General features: G+C 40.0%; 1 protein-coding gene across 3 annotated transcripts in view; it reads left to right on the plus strand.

Annotated features, from left to right (window-relative positions):
- Window positions 1–23,010, plus strand: part of ZBTB40 (zinc finger and BTB domain containing 40) — a 71,437-nt gene that overhangs the window by 3,362 nt on the left and 45,065 nt on the right. Inside the window, exon 1 of one of the 3 annotated variants that reach the window (XM_033113874.1) lies at window positions 5,816–6,006. The exons of the other annotated variants lie outside the window; for them this stretch is intronic. The gene's annotated coding sequence lies outside the window, so the exon portion shown is untranslated. Of the gene's footprint in view, window positions 1–5,815; window positions 6,007–23,010 lie in introns of those variants that run through there. 3 annotated transcript variants of the gene reach the window in all.

The following is a 23,010-nucleotide window of genomic DNA, read 5'->3' on the forward strand; positions in this document are numbered from 1 at the left end:
TGGGACCTTCAAATTTAAAGTATTTCAGTTTTACTCTGTGATTTGGGTCTTTTGGGTTCCAGTAAAGAGTAGGTGGTAACATTAGCTTTGAAGGCTAACATAAAACTGCAGGAAGAGCCAGGGCATACTGATTTGTTTTTCAATCTATTTCAGTTCAAAGCATCATGGCAGACAGGCAGTGCAGGAAAAAGAGCCGCACTTTGGCAATACTCAGCTGCTTTTGGAGATTGAGGAAGACTGAGTATAACCAAAGTGTGGCTTATTTTCTGGGACTATCTGTCTGCAAAGATGCTTTGAACTGAAATAAAATAGATTGAAAAGCAAATTGGTATGCCCTGTTGCCTCATACTGAGTGTTTACATTTCCCTTCTGGAGTTCTGCCTGTACCAGCACCCTGGAGGAAGGCAGTGACCTCTCAGCCTCTTTCAGCCCTTCAGGAAAGTGAGCTCTTTGATTTTTACAAGGACATTGAATTGGGCTATTTGGTTTTCTGGATCGCCAATAGCCTGCCTTCTAAAGTCAGCACCTTGAATAATGTGGAGAAAGCCAGTTGTCACCACATAGAGGAAAAATTAAGCATTAAGGGCATTTCAAGTCAGAGATGAGATTGTCCCTTTTTTTTTTTTTTTTTTTTTTTTTTTTAGGTCACGCAGAGGGTGTGGTAGTTCATTTGCAGAGAGCATGCAGTTTTGAGACTCCTGCAGGCCTTGGGAGAGAGACGGGTAAAGAAAGAAAGCTACATTTCCCTGATGTCGTTATCCTCCAGACCGTATTGTCAGATCTTCAAATCATGACACCAAGTATTTCATTTCCTTAGATGAAGTAAATGTGTTATAGCTGATGCCCCTAAGGCAGGGAGTGATAATCTGGGGGAACAGTGGAGTTGCAAGGGGTCCACAAATCCTTGGAATTTGCTTGCAAATTTGTGTGAATTCGTTTTTCTGGGAAGAGGGTGCATTACCTCAATCAGATTTCAGAGGGGGTCCTTGACCCCTCAAAGGGCGCAGAGCCAACAATGAAATAGCGCATCACTGAATCACAGTAGTGATGAAAATCCCCCCAAAGCCAGTTACGTCCTACTGTTCTGTGGCGTTGACTTCTGAGTTTTAAAAATATCTTTTCAGACCTTGATTCCTGCCGAAAGTGGTCAAGCATAGTTGAATGTTCATTTGTAATAGAGATATTTACCCAATGAGGTGCTTCAGAAATCCCTTAGAGACCCTGTTTGTCCTCATTTCACTTGAGGCTGCTGAAATGGAGGCATAGTGTTTGTCTTGGCAACCGTGTTAGCAGATACCATATTTGTTTCTTTGAACAGGTGAAAGGAAGAGTAGTAGAAGCCTAATCCTTTGGCTCTAGACTTCCACTTCTTACAGACGGTGTCAGTTCCTCCGATTTAGGAGAGGAGGGTCAAGAGGGAAAGAGGAGGAAGAGAGGGATAGATTCAAAGAGACAGAGACAGGTGTCAAGAAGGAGAGGATGCTTCCCCAGCATTTGTCCAGGAGTCCCTCTACATCTGCGAAAGTAAAGAGCTTCTGTTTTGAAGCCAAACTTATCTCCGAATTTCTCTAATACTAGGACCTCTGAGAAAGTCAATTCATAGTTGTAATTTCTGGTTTTATTAGTACTCAAAGGGAAATAAAAAGAAGGAAATAGCTTTTAAATCTTTATCTTAGGCTTTCTTGTAAAAATGGTACCTCAATAGAAAATTTCAGTCGGCCAGAGTTTATTTGGCCCATATAATGTTTAACAATTAGTTGTTTACATTTAAACATCAGAGATTTTATAACTGTATGATCTTTGGAGGTATTTGCATGAATGCCCTCTGCTACAGGCCCTAGAATCTGGTTCTGGGACAAATAATAGAGAATAGTTTATGAAGGAAAGGGCCCAGGTAGGATGAGGGAGATTAGAAACAAAGGATTACAAAGGTGAGTAATAGCTGTTGAGGCTCCAAATATTGGTTACTTGAATTTTTTAAATATAAAAATAAAAGTGAACAGTATGTGATTCTGTTTCTGACTTTGAGAAGATATTGCAAATTACTGTAACCCGCTCACTTCCTCTGTTTCTCAGCTTTTGAGGACTGCAGCCTGACTTGTGGGTTTCCCTTCTTGACTCCTCCAGCTCTGTGTCCCCACGAGCTCTGAAAGATGCTGTCAGGGGGTCTGGCAGCAGTGAATTTGCCATTTTTCTTCCATCTGGTATTTCTCTTTGGTTCCTAGTCTCAGTGAATGGTACCCCAGGGTTGCTAAAGGCAGAAAAACCTGGGAGTTCTCCCAGGATCTTCCCCTTCTCTGAACCTGCCACCCCCTGTTCCACTCCCCACCCACAAAGAGACACATTTATATGGACTATAAGCCTGTTGGATGTCCCCTTTCTCCTTAGGTAAAAGCTACTATAATCCCTTGTCCTGGATTACTGCAAAAACCTTCTAGCTGGTCAGCTGGCTTCCAGCTTTGTTCCTCTTCAGTCTGTTTCGTACATGGTTGCCAGGGATCCTTATAAAGCACAGCTCGGAACATGTCACTCCCATGCATACAGCTCCACCAGGAACATTGCCTGCCCTCAAGCTCTCTGGCTGCGCTAGTCTCAAGCCACATCTCAGCGCTTTCCACTCCCCTCTCACCCTTCTACTGGAGCGCTAGTAGCCATTCATTGGGTCACAGAACTTCATCCTTTCTGGGCCACACTGGGGGGCTTTGAGGCTGTGATGTCCCTGGCCGTGTTATTAACCAGCAGTTCTGTCATCCACGGGAATCATTAGATTACTGAATATTTTAGTTTTCTATGTGATTCCTTTGTCCTCACACTATGTGCTACTTGAGATATATAGTCAAATACTGTCCTGAAGTCACTTGTAGTTATTTTCTTTGTGTGGTTATGCCACCAACTTGGTAAACTTGATAAACAGTTTCATTTGTTTTAAACTTTAAGAATTGCTTTTCAAAGTCTGATTTTGTTTTTAACAATGTAAACCATTTATATCGTTCTAAAATCAAAACTATATAACAAGGTACATTCACAAAAGTTTGTATTTCATGCCCGACCTGCCTTTTTATTTTTCTCGAGTCTTACTGTCAGAGTTTTGGGCTTTTGCCAATCTGTTAGGTAAGAAACAAAATATCAGTATAGTTTAAATTTGTTTCTCCTTTTATGAGATACAGGATATCTGCCCCAATGTCTGTGGTATAAGTTGCAAAAATATTTTTACCAGTGTGTCACATGCCTGACTTTGCATATGTTTTATTGCTATATAAAAGTTTTATATCTTTATATCGTCATATTTATCAGTCTTTCAGTGTATGTATTGCTTTAGATTTTGAATCAGAGTAAGGACGTTTGCCCTACTCTTCAGTTTATGAGGAATTCATTAATGTTTTCTTCTAGTACATACATGGTTTCATTTTTTTTTTTTTTTAAGATTTTTTATTGGGGAAAGGGAACAGGACTTTATTGGGGAACAGTGTGTACTTCCAGGACTTTTTCCAAGTCAAGTTGTTGTCCTTTCAACCTTAGTTGTGGAGGGCGCAGCTCAGTTCCAGGTCCAGATGCCCTTGTTAGTTGCAGGGGGCGGAGCCCACCATCCCTTGTGGGAGTCGAGGAGTCCAACTGGCAACCTTGTGGTTGAGAGCCCACTGGCCCATGTGAGAATCGAACCAGCAGCCTTCGGAGTTAGGAGCACGAAGCTCCAACCGCCTGAGCCACCAGGCCGCCCCCTGGTTTCACTTTTTTTAAAAAAAAAACACCCATCTAAGACTCTGATCCATTTGGTATTTTTCTAGGCATTTAGTTTGAAGGAGGATCCAATTTTATCTATTCCCATTGGCCAGCCAGATGCCCCAACACTAAAAGTTCTTACCTTACTCCACTGATTTGAGATGCTGTCTTTCTTAGATACTAACCTCTTGTATGCATTTGGATTTATTCCTGGATTTTCTATTTTGTTCCCTTGGTTTGTCAGTTCATATGTCATTACAAAAGCATCATAATTTTAGAGGCTTTATAATTTGTTTTACTATTTGGAAAGGCCAGTTTTTTCATACTGCCCTTTTCCAGCATTCCTTGGCTGCTTTGACTTGTTTATTCTGCCATGTGAACTTTATAATCAGTTTGTCTAATTTCAGGAGGAAACAACTTGATGGTATTTTTACTGAGATCATGTTAAATTTATAAGTTAGCTTAGGGAGAACTGACATCTTTATGATATTGAGTCTTCCTATCCAAGATCACAGTCTATCTTTCCATTTGCTCAAGGCTACTTTTATGGTTTTTCAGGAATGCTTTATGTTTTTCCTTATGTAAAATTTGTGTGCTTCTTGTTCAGTTTGTTAGACTTTCATTCTTTTTTTTTTTAGCACATAGTGCTTTTGTAATTTTTTTTTTTAATTTTATTGGGGAGCAGTGTGTTTTTCCAGGACCCATCAGCTTCAAGTCAAGTCGTCGTTTTCAATCTAGTTATGGAGGGCGCAGCTCACTGGCCCATGTGGGAATTGAACTGGCGACCTTGGTGTTACGAGCACTGCACTCTAACCAACTGAGCCAACTGGCCGCCCTAAACTTTTGTTCTTAACTTTAAAAAAATAAATAATTTCTTTGAGAATGCCCCCAGAACTTCTCAGAGAAGTTGCATATACCCACATATTCCAGACTTTCTGCATATCATTTCATTTGGTTCTGAGATACACCCCCAACAGCCCATCTTGTTATATTGTCCCCTCAAAATCCCTTCTGTTGTCTACCTGTCTTTCCCCTTCTTACCACCTAACTCTGTGTCCTACGTACAGTAGGTAGTCAGTACATAGGAGTAGTTGTCGAATGGATAAATAAAGCAGTAAGGGGAAAATGAAAGTGGAAGAAAGAGTAAGAAGTCTGTAAGACCTGTGAGTCTGCACTCTGCAGCTGTTAATTCACTGGTTCACAGCATTTTGTTCTCCTTATCCCTGCCCTAGAACTTTAAAAAATACTATGTTGGTAATAGTAGTTACCATTTATTGAATGCCTGCAAAGTGCAGGCACTGTACTAGGTGTTTTACATAAATATTTCTTGTAATCCTTGCAGCAGCTAAGCAATCCCCATTTAAAAAATTGGTATGGAAATTTCAAACATACAAAAGTGAAAATAACATTATGAGCTCCTACATACATGTTAACTCCATTTTACTCTTGAGAAAACAGGTTTTCAAAGGTTAAGTAACTCAAGGTTACAAAGCTAAAGTCGGCTTTAGAACCCGACTTTTATTTTTAGCTCCTTATTAAGGTTTTTCAAATTTTAACCAGCTGGCTAGGGAAAAGCCCAGGCAAGGGAGACAATCCAGAGCCACTCTTCTAAACTCAAACTGGTTGCACTTTATTAGTCTTCCCTGCTAATTCATATCCCAGCTACTGCCCTCACTTCTACCGTTTGCAAACAGTAAGCCCCCCTACCTTACTCCTTATGTGCTCTGCTCACGCTTTGCCTTTCCTGTTTTTTGGTCTAGTTTTATTAGTGCAATCTGCCACTGTTTTGTGTGCCCAGCCCCTACCTAGCACGATGTCAGGAACCTATATGTTTAAATAACAGTGAAACTTGCTGTTCTTACTCATTTAGCCCTTAGACTGGTATGGTACTGTAGCTTCTGGATGTTGATCTGAAGCCCCGGCAGTCATTAAATTTGGCCACCCTGGACACCAGCTGCTCAGAGCTGGCACTCTGCTGTCCCCTGGCCTCACTTCCAGTCAGTTCAAACCAGAGGGAGACTTTCTAAGGTCAAAGTCCAAGACAGCAGACTAATGGGCCCCTAGAGTTCTGGATGTTTTACCCCGGGCAGCAAAACGTTGAGAGGGAAATTGTCCATGTCTTCTTTGAACATTTTTGAGCAAATAGTATGGATTCCTACAGACTCTTTCCCAAAGTTCAAGACAATAGAGAAGTTACGCCCTTGTGCAATTTGTTTGTTTGTTTGTTTTTGTTAGTTCCTTAAGTTACCTCTCTTTTCATACTCCCTGGTGATGGACTGGCGAAAGGTAAGAGATGAAAATCATCCCATTTCTTCAAAGACCAAAAAAACCTTACAGCACTAGGAGGAGAGGAGAGGGAGTTCATCTATGAATGTCCGCAGGGGTGTTTGAAGGTAGGGATCTGAGGAGTGGCGTGAGAACAGGATTGCAGGAAGCCGAAGGTTCGTAGTCTCTTCAGTACTTCTGCCGCTTCACTATGAAGGTACAAGAAAAGAAGGATTTTAAACTGAAAGTGGCCTCTTCCTCCCACCTGTGCCATAAGCTCTTCGAGAACAGGGATTATGCTGAATTTCTTCTCTGCGCAGTGCCAAGCCGCAGTTCAGGGCATTTGGCTGAGCTCGTAAAGATCTGGACGTGCTGTCCAGTGATGAGGTTGGGAAGTGGGGCCTTGGAGTGACACTAGAGCTGCAAGGGCTCCACGTACCCCAGCGGCACTCGTACCAGCTGTGTGACCCTGGGCAAGTCGGGGTGGGGGCTTGAGGAATGTGTGTGTGGTGCCTCATAGAGCACAGAATGAGTAGATTCTAAATAATGTCATTCGCTCTTACTTAATAATCACTTTATTTACTGTGTAGCTTTACCGTACATTACGTCTCTGAGCTGAGACATTACCAAAAAAGTAGGAAAAAGACTCAGATCGAGAGCTTCATGCTTTTTAAATTCTCCAGCTTGGGCAACGTACAGTGGTAAAGGTTCCAGCTCCGCAGTCAGACAGCATGGGTTCATTTACTGACTACCATTCACACTGGCTTTGTGATTTGGGGGATGTCGTTTAATCTCTGTAGGTCTCCACTTTCTCAGTTGAAAGGGGAGTTAATAATAGTAACTGCCTCACAGGTTTTGCAAAATTTATATAAGGCCACCCATGCAAAGTGCTTGGCTCAGTGCCTGGGATATAATAAATCTTAGTAAATATTAACTCCATATTGTTAGGTCACTACCTTCACCCTTTCCAACTGTGTCTGTCTATTTCTCCTTTCCAAAATGTCTTCCTCATTGCTTTCCACTTAGAATATATAGTTCAGACATAGGTGACAGTAAGAGTCTCATTTCTGTCATTAGTGAACCGGAAGATCTTAAAAACACTTTCCTTAACACTTCGGTTTTCTCATCTGCAAAACCCGGGAATTGGACTAGGTGATTTCAGAAGTTCTTTGTATCTTCTCCTAGTTTTCAGTCAGTTTAAGGCTTTGTATGAAATCTCTAATTACAGCCCAATTATCTGTGACAGGCCTAACCCTCCCCATTCTAGCTGACTCCCATCTCAGACCAGCTGTATCATATGAATATAATGTGGTTTTCTAGAAATTATTTTCTTTTTTAAAAAAGTCATGTAATATTTAACATATATAGAAGATACATATGTAACATATAAAATGGTGAGGCAGAGTGATTTTTAAAAAGTATATCTGTGAGCTGACCACCCGGCCTAAGAACTATAACAACAAATATTTTGGCAGGTGTATTTTTATGCTTCCTTTTAACATTTAATGAATGTTTAAAATATTACAGGACATGTCCTTTATGTATATTGTTGACTTATTTAAGTACAGTGGCTTATTATTGCTTATCACTATCCCAGGAGATGAAGACTGATATTATCCCCATTTTACATATGAGAAAACTGAGGCCTGGAGAGAGAAGCACCTTGCCTGAAGTCATACAGCTAGTAAGAAGGGCACCACTGCAATTCACCCCCTGGGTCCTCTGTTTCCAGCGCCTGTGTTCCAAACCTTTACTGTAAGCACACAGCCTCTGGAGTTCCAAGGCCTGATTTGCTATTCTTTAGTTGTCTGAGCTCTTTGATTTTTACATTAGACTAGTATCTTTGAAGTTGGCATTTGGTACTGTGTTACTGTGTGGTCCAGATTTATTCCCTGCTGAAGAAAACTGTATCTTATCATCAAATTGGTGAAAACTCAGAACTCATCCACATGTTCAGGGCAGAGCAAAATATCTATCAGGGCCAATGACAAAGCCAAGGGCCTTTTTAATACCTAAGAGGTTGGATGTGAAAGCACTGACGCGATGATTGCTTGTTGCAGCTCGGGCCTGCAGGATGCAAGAGTCGCATTGGGTGTAATGCAGTCACTAACCCCAGTCGCTCATTAGATGAATCTGTTGCTTAGGAGATCTTGTAGTTTGGCCTGTCAAGAGTCATCTTGGATGAATTACTGGATCAGAGCAGCATGGCCCAGAAAGGCAGGGGAGGCACAGATAAGTCTCTCAAAGCCTCCTTCCATTTTAATAGCCTTGAAAAATCGCTTGTTTCTAGGAATTAGAAGATAAGAGGACACAAGCAATTTGTTTTGTCAAGCCTTTTGATGTTTTGCCTCATTGTATTTTATAGCATGCCTCAAAAGAAGTTTCATTAGAAATCGAGAGACTCTGAAAAAATAAATTGGTTGGATGTAATGGTTATTAAGGCTTATCGAGCCAGCGCTAGTTTTGAGATGTGGCAACCCAACTCGTGGTCCTTAATCTGCGGTGTCTCTCCCTCCTTGAGAATCTGGTGGTGACGTGATGGTGGTGATAATGACGATGACGCAGCAGACAGCAGCTAATTAATTTGTTGAGCACTTAGTATGTCCCTAGCATATAGTACTGGTGCTTTTGGAGTGCTAACGCTTTTAATCTTCTAACAAACCAGTGAGAGAGGTACTATTTTTACTCCTATTTTGTAGATGGGGAAACTGTGCCCCACGCGGGATAGGTAATTTCCCCAAGATCACACATTTAAGCTAACTGGACATGCAAGCTTCACACCCAGGTAGTCTGGCTCCAGCTCCAGCCTTTAACCACTAAGCTACACTGCTGCTCGTGACAGCCGTGGGGCCTGCCCCCCAGAGAGTGCGCAAATGGACAACCCTGCATGTAATTTAAAGAGCATGTGCACTTTTCTTCCACTCCGCAGTCCATGGACTGGGGTGAAAACCCCACCCTAGGCTTATGTAAATTCTTTGCTGGCAGAGATTGTATCTTATTGACTTTGCCTGGTACCTTGCAGTGAGTGAATAGTATGTTGGAAATGATGTTAGCTGTGTAGCCAGACAGACCTACCTGGGTTTCTATTTTTAAATTTCCTGGCTGTAAAAATAATGCATGTTTACTATAGAAAATTTTGACATGTATGAAAAAGAAAGTAAGTTCCTCACAATAACACCACCTCAGGATAACCACTGTTAGCATTTTCAAATAGTTTATGTCTTTTTTAATGCAAATGTGTATTTGCATGTACATATGTTTTTAAACCAAATTGGAATTATAGATATAGTTATATTGTTTTTTTCTGTTAGTATATTGAAAGCATCTCCCCACATTATTAAAAATCTTCAAGAGCCTAATTTTAAAAATTGAGATATAATCCATATACCGTGAACAGCCCGTGCCCGTTAGCGTTCACTCCCAAAGCTCCCCTCCTCGCAGCATCTGGCAACCACTAATCCACTTTCTGTTCCTGTGGATTTGCCTGTTCTGGACATGTCATATGAATGGACTCATACACTATGTGGTCTTTTGTGTCCGGCTTTTTTCACTTAACATAGTGTTTTCAAGGTCCACCCATGTTGTAGCACATATCAATATTCCATTCCTTTCTGTTGCTGAATAATATTCCATTGTGTAGGATATACAACATTTTGTTTGTCCATTTATCCATTGACGGACATTTGAGTGGTTTCCACTTTTTGGCTAAGTAACAGCCAAATCAACATTAGTGTGCAAGTTTTTGTGTAGACGTATGTTTTCAATTTTGGGGGGTGGTGTATACCTAGGAGTGGAATGGCTGGGTCATGTGGTGGCTCTGTGTTCAACTTTTTGAGGAACTGGCAAACAAACTGTTTTCCACAGCAACCACACCATTTTACATTCCTACCAGCAGTGTAGGAGGGTTCCAATTTCTTCACATCCTCAACAACACTTGTATTTTCTGTGTTTGTTTTATTATAACATCCTGGTGGGTGTGGAGTGGTATCTCATTGTGGTTTTGATCTGCATTTCCCTAATGACTACTGATTTTTGAGCATCTTTTCCTGAGCTTATTGGCCATTTTCTTTATTTTCTTTGGAGAGATGTCTGTTCATATCCTTTGCCTACTTTTGAATTGGCTTATTTATCCTTTTATTGTTGAGTTGTAGGAATTCTGGATACTATATTCTGATATACTATATTTATATATTCTGGATACCAGATTCTTGTCAGATATGTGATTTGAGAATATTTGTTCCTATTCTGTGGGTTGTCTTTTTACTTTCATGATAGTGTCCTTTGATATATAAAAGTTTTTCAATTCGATGAAGTCCCAATTTATTTTTTGGAGGGCGTTACGTGTGCTATAGGTAGAGTAACATTCCATAATATGACTGTATACCATATTTACTTTAAAATCTCATATTATACATTTAAGTTTCCAGTTTTTAGCCATCAATGCTATTGCTCCGAATACAGTATACATAAATATTTCATTATATCTAATTATTTCTATATACATTCCTAGAAGTGGGTCTAAAGACACAAATATTTAATTTCTTTTTTCTTCTACTATCCTAGGCTTCTCTTTTTTTTTTTAATCATTCATCCTGACCTCAGTAAAAAAATTCATTAATATATTGTCTTTTAAATATCTGAAATAGTCACTTAAAATTTTTTTGTTTTTGTTAAGTCACAAATTTGCTTAGAGTTCTACTAATGATAGTAAATTGGGAAATTTGCAATCATGTATTCCCTGAGGCACTTTTGGGCAGTTTTATGGCTTAATGACAATTATTTTTCTCATTGAAAGAGCTATCAATGGTTGATATTTAATCAGCATTCAAAGGAAAAAAAAAAGCACAGTAACTGTGCTGTGTTTACCTAGTACTAGTGGCTGCCAGTCTGTGAGATACTTCATAGGAAGCCCTCCCCACGGAGGGCATGTTGTGTATACTTAACAGTTGGGTGTTTTAGTTCAAGTACTGGGCTCTGGGTCTGGCCCTGCCATCACCTAGATACAGGACTTGGCAAATCATTTAAATTTCAGTCAGTTTCTTCATCTGTAAAATGATAGGGCTGAATTACAGTCTCTAACGATAATTCTAGTTGCAGACTTCTCTGATTTTTATTATCCTTCTGATCAGGAACCATTTCATTTATGTTGGGTATCGATGAATAATTTTCTAAGTTTTAATCAGTGATGTGTGGCAGAGTGGCCTGAAGACAGGCAGCGTAACAGGTGAAAGAAAGGTATGGGAGGAAGGAGCGGGTGAGGGCACAGAGGGCAAGGGGATGAGGCCAGCCTCTGGGGTAGCCCGTGGAAGGTAGATGCCCCAGGTGGAACTTAGAAGGTGGCTAAGTTGGAAGTGAGCTGAGTTTCACTGGGCTTAGGCTCCTGGAAGGAGCAGTAGTTCTCATCTGCGGTAGACTGATGTTTGGAGCATCGACAAAAGCCTGTGGGCAGGAGAAACGGGAGGGCACTCCTTACATTCTTAGAGAGACTGAGAAATGAGGACATAGTCAGTGCCGTTAGGTACCTGCACAAGGTTACCTCAAGGACAGAGCTGAATCCAACTAGATCAAAAGAGAGTGGCAGAGACTAGGAACTAACTCGGTGATGGAAGTGACAAGACAGTGACAGCTGGCGCTGCCCGTGCGGTGTGTATTGACCTCAGACTCTACCTGACCAGTCTGAGGGCCAGGACTTCACTTCCATGGCAACGACAGACGCACCAGGCTTCCGTGGAGGTAGCATACAGTCTCTACTGGGATTCCTAAAAGGCTTTCTGATGAGACTTGACCTCGCTGCTTAAATTATTTTTATAGATAACTGCAAAGAGCAGGCATATTTCACTAGTCAATGAACTAATAAATTGACTTTCTGGTTTCTGTTTCTTCTCTTATGAGTTTAGACGGTGTTGTCTAACCTCCCCAAGTCCAATTAACGGTGAGACTTGTATAGGATAGGGTTTTTGTATCTGCAAGGTTGACAACCAAACCAGACCTTAAGTTCAAGCCATGGAGGGAAGTCTTTTGGCAGCCAAGCCAGTCAGCGGGCCTGTTCCAACAGCACTCTCTCCCAGATACACATCTTCATCCACCTTTGCAGCAGAGACCTGCAGAAGAAACAAGGGGCCCCCTGTGAGCCCGTCCAGCCGCGCATCTCTGTCTGTGAGAGGGGCTGAGGAAGGATAGCAGTGAGCCGGGAAATGCTCTTGAGACTAAGGTAGTCATGCAGAACGCGGTACCAAGCAGATCTGCGTTTGAGCCCTGCTCAGACTTAGCAGCTGTGTGTCTTGGGCGAGTTGCATAACCTTGTTGCATTAGTTTCCCCATCTGTCAACTAGGGATAATAATGATATCTACCTCAGATATTAGATGGGAAGTGTATGGAAATGCTTAGCACAGTGCTAAGTGTATTATTCCCATCAGAGAGCGGTTGACTTTGCCAAAGGCATCCAAGAGATTCAGGGATATGAAAGAGCAGAGACCAGTGGATTAGGCAAAGAAGTTGTAATCACCTCCTCTTCACCCCACTGATAAGGGAGGGACTCCCTCCCTAGGGCTGTGACTGAACACACAACACAGGACACTGGACAGATGAGACGGACAGCAGTTTCTTAGTCACACGTACACCCTTCCAGCCCCAGGGAAGGACACAGCCTGCCATGCCGGACCCCATGCAGCTGACCCCATGCAGGGGCAGAGGAGCCAGGGCCTTTGGGAGGCGGGGCTTTGTAGTATTAGCGGGTGGGGTACCCCTGGTTCCTGCCAGAGGATGTGATTGGCTTATGTGAATAATTGAGGGGCTGGGAGGGAACTGAACCCCACGACTCCGAGATAAGCAGGAACTGTACCTGGTCCCTTTGAAAACGAAGATTGTTTGGCTAGGGGACCTTGTCCGTGGGAGCAGAGTGGGGAGTGGAATTTATGGTTAAACCTGTGGAGACTCTCCTGATTTGACCAAATATCGAGGCAGCACATAATATTGAGCCTTAATTTTAGACTTTATGCTAGGAAAGAAAACACAGGCCTTGAAATGCTATTTAATACAGTTTTCAGGGGGTCTGGGTAGGAGGAAGAGTTGTCTGATTCTGTACGGGGAGACCAACAGCACAGTGGCTAGAAAGGATACGTCCCAGCAAGTCATGTATAGCGTCATGAGCTAAGATCTCTTCACTGTATTCACTTCTGCATGCATTTATTGATTGGCTGCACCATTCTAGACCCGTCCAAGGCTTAACTAGGTTCAGTTGACACTTAACTCTAGGTCAGGAGCAGTTTGACCTCTTAATTGTTCTGGCAGCAGCCAGGGAAGCTGGCTAGTCCTGGAAGCCCAGGTTGCTGAGATGCATTTTAAAGGAGTTTGAGTTGATGCCAGGCCACAGTAGTCACCTAAGGCCTGGTTATTGGAATCCTTCACATTGTGTAGGTTTTATTCCCAGGGCTGTTTGGAGTTTGTTTTTCCGGCTGGAGCCAAGGGCAGCTGCAAAAGGAAAGGATAATGAGGAGGACTTGTGACTTTTAAGAGGTGAAGCGTTGCTTAAAATATATGATTCATTATGAAAAGAATGTGATTTGAGAACAGGCAACGTTGTATAGTCCTTTGTGACTCAGAGAGGGTTCCTTGGACCAACAGCATTCGTAGCACCTGGAACCTATTAGAAAGGCAGAATTCAGGTCCCAGCCCAGAACTCCTGGATCAGAATCTTTTCTATGACAAGGTCCCTAGGTGATTCCTACGCATATTAAAGTTTGAGAAACTTCTAGTGGCGAGAAGGGTGTGAGCTTTAGGATCAGGCCGACTAGGTTAAAGTCTCAGTTCCTCCCCTGATTTGCTGTGTGACCTTGGGCCTGTTCCTTCACCTCTTCAATTATCTGGACTTACTTGTAAATGGGTTTAACGATCTTGCTGCGTTGTTATATTAAAGGAAGTAACGTATAAACAGTTCTTAGAAACACAATAAGGTACTTAATTATTAGTAGCTCTTACTAGTGGTGTTTTGATGACTAATATCCTGCTATAATTCGGTAGAATATGAAAAGATTGCAGGACATCATTAGGAGTGTGTTGTGAGACATGAATTGGTAATTGAGAAAAATATGGTCTCCTGAGCCGATGGGGTTGGCTCACTAACCAGTTCCCTCAGGGTGAGACTGTAAGTGTACTTGTTAAGTAACCAAGAGTTGACAGCTACACTTCTTAATGGCTGCTGAGCTCTGGGAAGGGAGAATTACCTGCACAGCTGGTAGCTGAGTCTCGGCATCCAGCGTGGCCTGCATGTTATAAAGGAAAGGACCGGGCTTGAGAGTTGCGACCTGGGCTCAGTTCTGCCCCTTCTTAGCTCTGTGGCCTTACACAAGCCATTTGACGTCTCTGAACCAGAGTCTTCTCTGTAAAAGGAGGATAAATGGGACGACGAGGTGCAAATCCCAGTATACGAGCAAGATGTTATTATCTCAGCGTCATCCCTACCTGGTATCTGCTCACTGGCCAGCCTCCCAAATCCCCAGAGGTGAATTTTATGCCCGATTCAGCCACTTTGGAATCTTCGGTACTAGAGTCCTTCAGAGCTGTTCTGGCTACCTGGATGCACTAATGACCAGAATGCACCTTAGGAAAGCACGCAGGGCATTCAGACATTGCTACAAATCTCAGGCTTTGGAACAGCAGTAGATTAGCACTGGGGATGGAATGATGATAACGTGAGAAATAAACGTGACAATACGTATGAAAAGATGCACCGTAGCCCCAGGAGTCAGATACAAAAGTCTCCATCCCTTACAGTACACATTGCTGCCTTTCAGGCCCTCAGTGTAAGAGACCAAATGACAACTGCTTTTGAACTTGAGAAATCTGGGCCCGCTAAAAGCCGCAGTCACCCTTTTCTAACCTCACCAATCCTGCTTGCATTCTCAGAAATAATTGCTAGTCGTTCTCTTTTAACTTAGCCGATTCCTTAGATACCTTACATTTTAAATCTTTTTGTGCGTGTAGTAAATGCCCCATTTCTTGTCTCTAAATGTGTGATCTTTGCTCTAATTATGTTGAGAGTGCCTGTTATTTCACCTGATTTGGATTGTTTGTGCGACACTAAATAGCCACGGGGTTAGAACTGACTCAGATCAAAGAGCCACTCAGGCTCTCAGGACCTCAGTTTCCTCCCTTAAAAAGGGAAGAGATTGGACTAAGGTCATTTGGTCATGCAACAAGAGTACGTGACACAGTAATGAACTTGTGTTTGCTGAAAGCAATGAGTAGGGCTCAGCAAGGTCTCTTCCAGCTTTCTGGTTCCAGCAGAGCCCAGGCATCAAGATAGAAGTAAAAGTTTTCTTCAGGAGCTAGGGATTATCAATAGCAACGGGGGAAAAACACTTCACGCAGTAAGGCTGCGTTGAGCCTGACCGTAAGAGAGATGTCTCATACCGTGAAATAGCTGTGCCCGAGGTGAGTGCAAAATTGTTAGGGGAACCAGAATAGAGGACCCTTGATCAGGTATTAGAATGGCTTTCCTCTCTTGAATGTTGGGATACAGAAAGCCAGGCAGAGGTGGGTCCAGCGTCTGCTCCATGGAACTGCAGTTGTTTCGTGGTGGACAATATATGCAGAATGCCCATTCTTCCTTCCCACTGCTGCTTACTTGTCCTCCTTCGTCCATCCTACCTGTCACTGGTAAAGCTCCGCTTTCATTGCGCTGTTTCTAGTTCAGAAGCTTTTCCCTCAAAACAGGTGTAAGTTCCTCTGTTCCTTTTCTGGCCTCCCTAACCTAGGCAGCCTGTAAGGCTCCACACTTCCTGTACCTGGGTGTTTTGGGAGACCTACCCTACCCAGCTCAGTGTCCATAGAATGATGGCAACTACTTCTTGGATGCCTTTTCAATGCCAGGTGCAGTGCCAGTTGCCTACGCACATACGTTATTTCCAGCATCCATGCCAAGTGTGCCTCTTCTGGAGCTGGGTTCATGGTTCTCCCACTGGCTGCAGTTCTTTACCTTTTTGCCCTTGCCTGTTGAAATTGTACCTAACTTGCATTTACCTGTTCCAGCCCTTTCCCTTTCCTTGCCACTCCCCGGGATCCATCTGGTTTTTTTCCCTTCTCTCCCCCATCTTGTCTCTCATGGATTGAGTCTTTTTAAGACTCAAGTTGAGTCTACTTTATTACAAACTCCTTGTGGACACAAGAATCTTGTTTTGTATTTCACTTGGCTCCCACAACACCTAGCAATGTGCCGAGTAAATAGTAGGCAATTGACCCATGAATAGTCATTGGTTGACGTGTGTATTGCTGGCCTGAGACTTATGGGAAAATAAATACAGTAAATCGGGGAATAGCAGGTCCAGTTCCGAGCCACAGATAAGACTCTTACTCTCCGGTAGTAGCCGTAAAGGGCTTCGTGAGTGCTTTGCTAAGGTCATTGCCAGCAATTGTGGATTTCAGAACATTGACTTTATTTAAACAATGCATATCGAAACTGTAAGTCTTTATATTCCTCTTTGTTCATTAAAAGGATTTCATATTTTCTGCCAATTATGACTTAGTTCTCACTTTTGCATTTGCTGGTTTTTCTCCTGTGTCTGACTGTTATTTCTTTGTAACGTCAAGAATCCCCAAACTTTCAATTCCTTTTTGGTAGTAGACAGAATAAAATTTTAAATATATATATTCTTTGTGCTCTCTTTAGAAAGCTGGCCTAGTTTTCACTTTGTGTTGAATTCCCATTTGTGTTTTGGGTCATTATGCAGCACTTGCTTCAACCAATTAAGTTTTTCTTTCTAAGTATCTTTATTCTGTATCAGAATAGTCTTTTCTTGAGGCTTTAATATTGTTTCTTTGAGAAACATTCGTCTGTCTGGTGCTCTTTTGTTGCTTAAATGTCCTTCCTTTGGGACCTTTGACAGTTTTCCCAAGCCGAGAAGTTTCAGTAAGTACTTAATAACATAATTTAGGTTGCCTCTATACCAGAATCTATAGGACTCAGAGATTCCAACATGCAGTGTTTACACTATAGTTTCTTAACTCCGAAAACACACTTTCACGACATCGTATCTAGCACTATATTCTCTCTCCTCCATTTAACTTCCTTGCAAAGTGAGTTAGGGGTAAACTCAGTAAAATACATGTTAAAGGCTTTTACACTTTACTTGTGAGACAGCAAAGTATCGTTTAGCCTCTCTGTATAGTATATTTCAGCAGCTCCCAAATCACTAGTGTAATCTTCATGATTACATATTAAATTTATTTAATAACAGTATTCTGTACCTGAAAGTGGTCTACAAAGATTATATAGTTTAATTGTTTATTTACAGATAGATACTCAGCTGTCTTGTCAGATGGCTAGTTTCAAAACTGTTTAATGAGAATGATTCACACCTTTGTTTCGGTAATAATAACAGCTAACACATGTGATCTTTACTACTTGCTAAGCACTGTTTTAAGTGTAAACACACCCACACATTAATTCTCTTATAAGCAGCATATAGCTGGTTTTTAAAAATCCAATCAGAGAATCTCTCTGCCTTTTAACAAAGTTTAATCTGCTTCTTTATTATGATTACTAATACGTTTGGACTTCTGCCATCTTAAGTGATTTTTTGTTTACTACACTTTCTTGGCCTTTTTCCCTTTTCCCACTTGCTATTGGATCAATCTCATTTTCATTATTCCCTTTTATACCTTTCTTTTGCAAATATTTATTTAGCTTTTTCTTCCTTATATCTGTACCTGTTAGCATGCGTACTTCACTTAACAAAGGCTATAAAGTTAATCATTATTTTTGTCACCCCCTTGACTCTTGCAACACCCTAACTCTAGTCTCCCTTCTTTCATCTTCCATGTTTTTGATTTTTAATTTCAGAGAGGCAGTGTGGGTTTTTAAGAATACAGATGTCAAAGCCACACTGCCTGAGTTTGGCCCTTAGCTCTGCCACACACTAGTTGTGTAGCCCAGGGATAAGTTGTGTAACCTCACTGTGCCACAATTTTCTTATCTGTGAAATGGGGATAATAAGAGTTCCTACTTCACAGAGTTTTGAAAGGATTAATTAAGCTAATATATGTAAAACACTTAGAACAGCGCATGGCACATAGTAAACATTTAATAAGTGGTAGCTACTAGGATTATCATTATTCTACCTTGTTTTTAACCTCTTCTTCCCACGCCCATTTTTAAACAGTCAGTGCATTTTAGGTGTATCAACATTTCTTAATTTCTTTTTTATTGGGATAGAATTAATGTGCAGTACAATGAGCTTTGGTTTCTATTTTAAGAATTTTGACAAATACCTACTCTTTAATGGCCACTCAGAATAAGATATAGAACATTTCCATTCCCCCAGAAAGTTCCCTTGTGTCTCTTTCCATTCAATTCCCTTTCTCATACCACCCGACAACCTCCACAGCCACTATTCGACTTTATCGTCCTAGATTAGTTTTGCCTGTATTTGTATTTCCTATAAATTGAGACATAGTATGTGCTCTTTTGTGCCTGGTTTTGACTTAACATAATATTTTTAAGATTTATCCATGTTGTTGCCTGTGTCAGTAGTTCATTCTTTACTGTAAGAAACCACCACACGGTTCTCCCAAGTAGTTGTACCATTTTACACTTCCACCAGCAACGTATGAGAGTTCTAGTCACTCCATATCCTCACCAACACTGGGTAGTATCAGTCTTTCTGATTTTAACTTTTCTAGTGGATACGTTTAGCAATTTCTTTGCTTGCTACTTTCTCCCCCCCCCCAACCCACCCCCTTAGATCTTGTCCCTTCTTTCTGGTTCAGTTTTCTTCTTACAGTAATTTTTTTCAGTGATGTCTGTGAGTTTCCTATCTTTGTTTGAAGATGATTTTATTTCAATCTGGATATAGATACTTGGTTGATTGTTGTATTCCTTAATATTTGAAAATTTACTCCATTTTCTTCTGACATCTGTTGTTATTAATGAGAATGTACAGTTGTCATTCTCTTGTAAGTAATCTTTTCTTTTGGGTTGTTTACAATTATTTTTCTCTGTGCTGTTATTTTGAAGTTTCCATTTTGAAGACTCATACCTGTCTTTAATTCTTGAAAATTCTCAGAAATTATATCTTCAAATTGCTTTTCCCATATGTTCTCCTTTGTCTCCATCTGGAATAGCTATTAGATAGATGCATGTGTAACCTTCTCATTTTATTTTCCATGTCATTTAGCCTCTGTTTCATATTTCTTTTTTTTTTAACTCTGCTACCTTCTGAGTAATTTTCTCAGACTTCTCTTCCTAATCATTAATTTTCTCTTTAGATATCTTTAATCTGTTTAGTTCATCAATGGATGAATTTCAATGACATTGTATTTTATTCCTAGAAATTCTTTTTCACATCTGCCTGTTCTTTTTTTGTATTGTTCTTTCCTATGGCTTCACTTCATTTTGCCTGTTTATTAAAATGCAAATTAATTTATAGCGTTTTTCGTAGTATTCTGTGATTGTTATGGTTTTCAATTCTTGGGGATTGTTATGGTTTCAATTCTTGTAGTTTCATGCATTTCGTGACTTTCCTTCTTGGTGATTCATTTCCTTATGTAACTTTTTATTTTTATTTTTTAACAGTTCGGGTGGTACAGGAAGCCTCCTCATCTGTAACACTAGCATTTATCTATCTGGGAAAGGCCCCTCTTGTTTGATTTTTATTTTTTTCCTCACCTCCAACCCCTAATCCCATTTCCCTCCCCTCATAGGCACTCACTCTTATGTATTTGAGAAAATGTCTTTGGCTACATATGTAGCTTTATGTATCATATAGTATTGTTTTGATTGTTTGTTTTTTTAAACTTATATAAATGGTATTATGCTCTAGATCTCATTCTAGTTCTTACTTTTTTCATTCAACACTGGGTATTTTAGAGCTATCCATGCTTTTGTCTGAATAGTTAGTTGCTTTTTCCAATGCACAATATTCCATAGTATATATCCTGCGTACTTATTTTTTTTTTTTAGTGATGGCCATCTAAATTTCCTCTCATCTCCCCGCTATCACAAATAATGCCCCAGCGACCTTTCTAGCGATATTTCCTTATGGATCTATGCAAGGATTTTTCTAGGATATACACCCAGGAGTCTGATTCCTGGCTTATAAGGCATATATGCACACAAAATTTCACTAAATATTGCCAGAATGTTTTTCAGAACAGCAAATATCAATTTATGTACCCACCAGTGGTGCCCTAGATGCAAATCCATGTTTTACCATGTGTCACTGTGAGACTGGAGAGATTACTTAACCTCTCTGGGCCTCAGTCTCCCCATCAGTAAAAAGGGATAATAATAGCAACTACCTCATCAGGTTGTTTAGAGGATAAAATATACTGTGTGTGTGTGTGTGTGTGTATGTATATACATATATATGTGTATATATATATATATATATATATATTTTATAACTATATGGTTAATATATATAAAGTTAATATACAATCCATATTATATAATATATATATAATGAGCACTTTCTGAATATAATAGACATCAAAATAAATGTTAGCTGCTATTATAACAATTACTATTACTAATGTTGTTACCAATTAAGTGAACTCCTTCTCTGAATTGCCTAGTTATATTATTTGCCCATCCCCCACCCCTTGGGTTTCAATTTTTTTCCCTAAGATTTATAAGAATTTCTTATATAGTCTAGATAGTAAATCCTTATTGCCTTTAAACTTTGCAGATATTATCGCCTAATTCTACCATTTGTCTGTTAATCACATCTACAGAGTTCTTTGGCAGAAACCTTTAATATCAGTATGGTCAAATTCATCCTTTTCCCTTTATTTTTTGGCTTTTGGGGCATTAAGAAGTTTCCCTACCCCTGCTTCAAAGATACCCTCTGACATTTTCTGCTGTTAGCTTTTATAGATTTACCTTTCACATCGTGTCTTCCTCATGTGGTTTGTAATAGTGAGCTCTTTTCTATGTTTTTCTTTTTCCGTGCATGAGTGTCTGAGCCTTGGGTTATGAAAATACTGTTTTTTTTCCTGCTGCATGTCAAAGACCAGTTTTTATGCTAATCTCGCAGCTCAGGATTCCTGTATAATGCAGGGTGTAAATCTGCATCCGACACCTCTGTGGCACAGGCCTACATTTTACATTTCTTGCCAGTGTCTTTCCCCCTTTTCCATACTCAAGTCCTAGAAAATGGGCAACTTTTATTGCTGTTGGCTGAGCCAGTGAGGGAGGTTTTTCAGATTGCATATCAAAGAGGGATAGGTATTTGAGGCTCTTTGTGCAAGGTTCTCAGTTCCAAATCCCCCACCTTCTTACCTGCCTGAAGCTATATTTCCAGTCTCTGTGGAACATTAATGCGTCTTCCCCCTCTAAGCCTAGGGCTTGTGTTGGAGTGTGAAACCCCTATGGGCCACCGTGGTCTCAACTCTCACTTATTGTTCTGGCTTTGATTTTGATGTCTCTTTCATTTCCTGTGCCTGGGAATTTCCTTTTTTTTTTTTTTTCCATCTTGACTATATATTTTTAAAGCATTTTTGTTTTGTTTTATCCAGCATTTCTATGTATGTGTGGTGGGAAAAAAAGATCCATTTACGTCAACTCAGTGTACCATTTGCCAAAAGTCTCTTCTTTAATTAATATTCCTGTTAATCTCAGTACAATTTCAACTTTCAACATTGCCAACTTACATTCATTAAGTAACCCTTGATCACCTTTGAATGTTTTCTACCTTAACTGTCTGTCCCCATTCTCCTTTTATTGGTGAAGTTTATAACCCTGATTTTAGTATCTATGTATTGATAAGCCACATAGTTCTGTTCCGTTTTTTTTAACCTTGAGCAGTTGCTTGTTCTGCTAAGATTATTCTATTATTTTCTCATCTAATTTAGTTGTTAACAAAAATCTGAAATAGCTCTGACCAAAAAATCCTATAGTTAATGCTCAAAAAACCTCCCTCTGGTTTATTGATATATTTTCTTATTTTTTAATCTGATGAAAAATATGGATACTTTCCCCAGAAATATGACCAAAATACGACATTTTAAGTAAGTTTTTGTTTGTTCAGAACATATAATTTCAATGACTTGTCTCTTGTTAATAAGAATGTTTAAAAATGTCTAATGTATGTCCAGATAAGTCTTTTGATTTACTGTAATCCATAAGTCCTGTGTCTTCTCTAAGGGGGAAAAAACACATTATGCTGCTGTAATTTGTTCTTTAGAAAAACCACATCGGTGCCTGTTTAGTAGTTTATGTTTTGTGTTCTTTCCAAAATGAATTATTCTGATTTTTTTTCAGGTATTAAAATAAGTTAATTTATAAATTTTCAGAACCATGTGCTTTTTTCTAAAGATAGCTCCTACTTTTGCCCATTCGAAATCTTACGGGATTTTTTTTCTGTTTCCCACAAGTACCAGGAGATACAGATTCCAGTCCTGCTTCTGCTGCTACTATTACCTCAAACCAATTAGCTCATAGGCCACTGTTTCTTTACCTGTTTATAAAAAGTACAAATTTTTATAACGCAAATATTAAGACAGACAACTCAAACAGTAGGGCTGGATGTTCTCAAAGATACTCTTTGAGTAAACTAACAATATTTTATGAAATAATGAATGCCCTACAATGTTAGATACCATGGTGTATTAGAATTTATGGTGATCAGGACTGAAAATTTTTACATTCACTTTAAGAAATTTTTTAAATAAATGATCTTTATTTATTTGTTTTTAATTTTTGCCAAAATTTTATTATTGAGATTTGTCTATTTGTCCATAGTTATGTCTTCTTTTTTTTAATATTAGTTTCAGGTGCACAAAACAATGTAATCGTTAGACATTTATTATTTATATCCCTCACACAGTGACAACCTGCCTGTTTTTTACAGCAGTTTTAGGCTCACAGCAAAATTGAGAGGAAAGTACAGAGAGTTCTCACACATGCACAACCGTCCCTAAAGTCTCAATGATAACGTTTGTTATAATCGGTGAACCTACATCATTTTCACTCAGAGTCCATAGTTTTCATTAGGGTACACTTTTGGTAGTATACATTTTATGGATGT

This window comes from Rhinolophus ferrumequinum, chromosome 9 (genome assembly GCF_004115265.2).
Source record: "Rhinolophus ferrumequinum isolate MPI-CBG mRhiFer1 chromosome 9, mRhiFer1_v1.p, whole genome shotgun sequence".
Lineage (NCBI taxonomy): Eukaryota > Metazoa > Chordata > Mammalia > Chiroptera > Rhinolophidae > Rhinolophus > Rhinolophus ferrumequinum.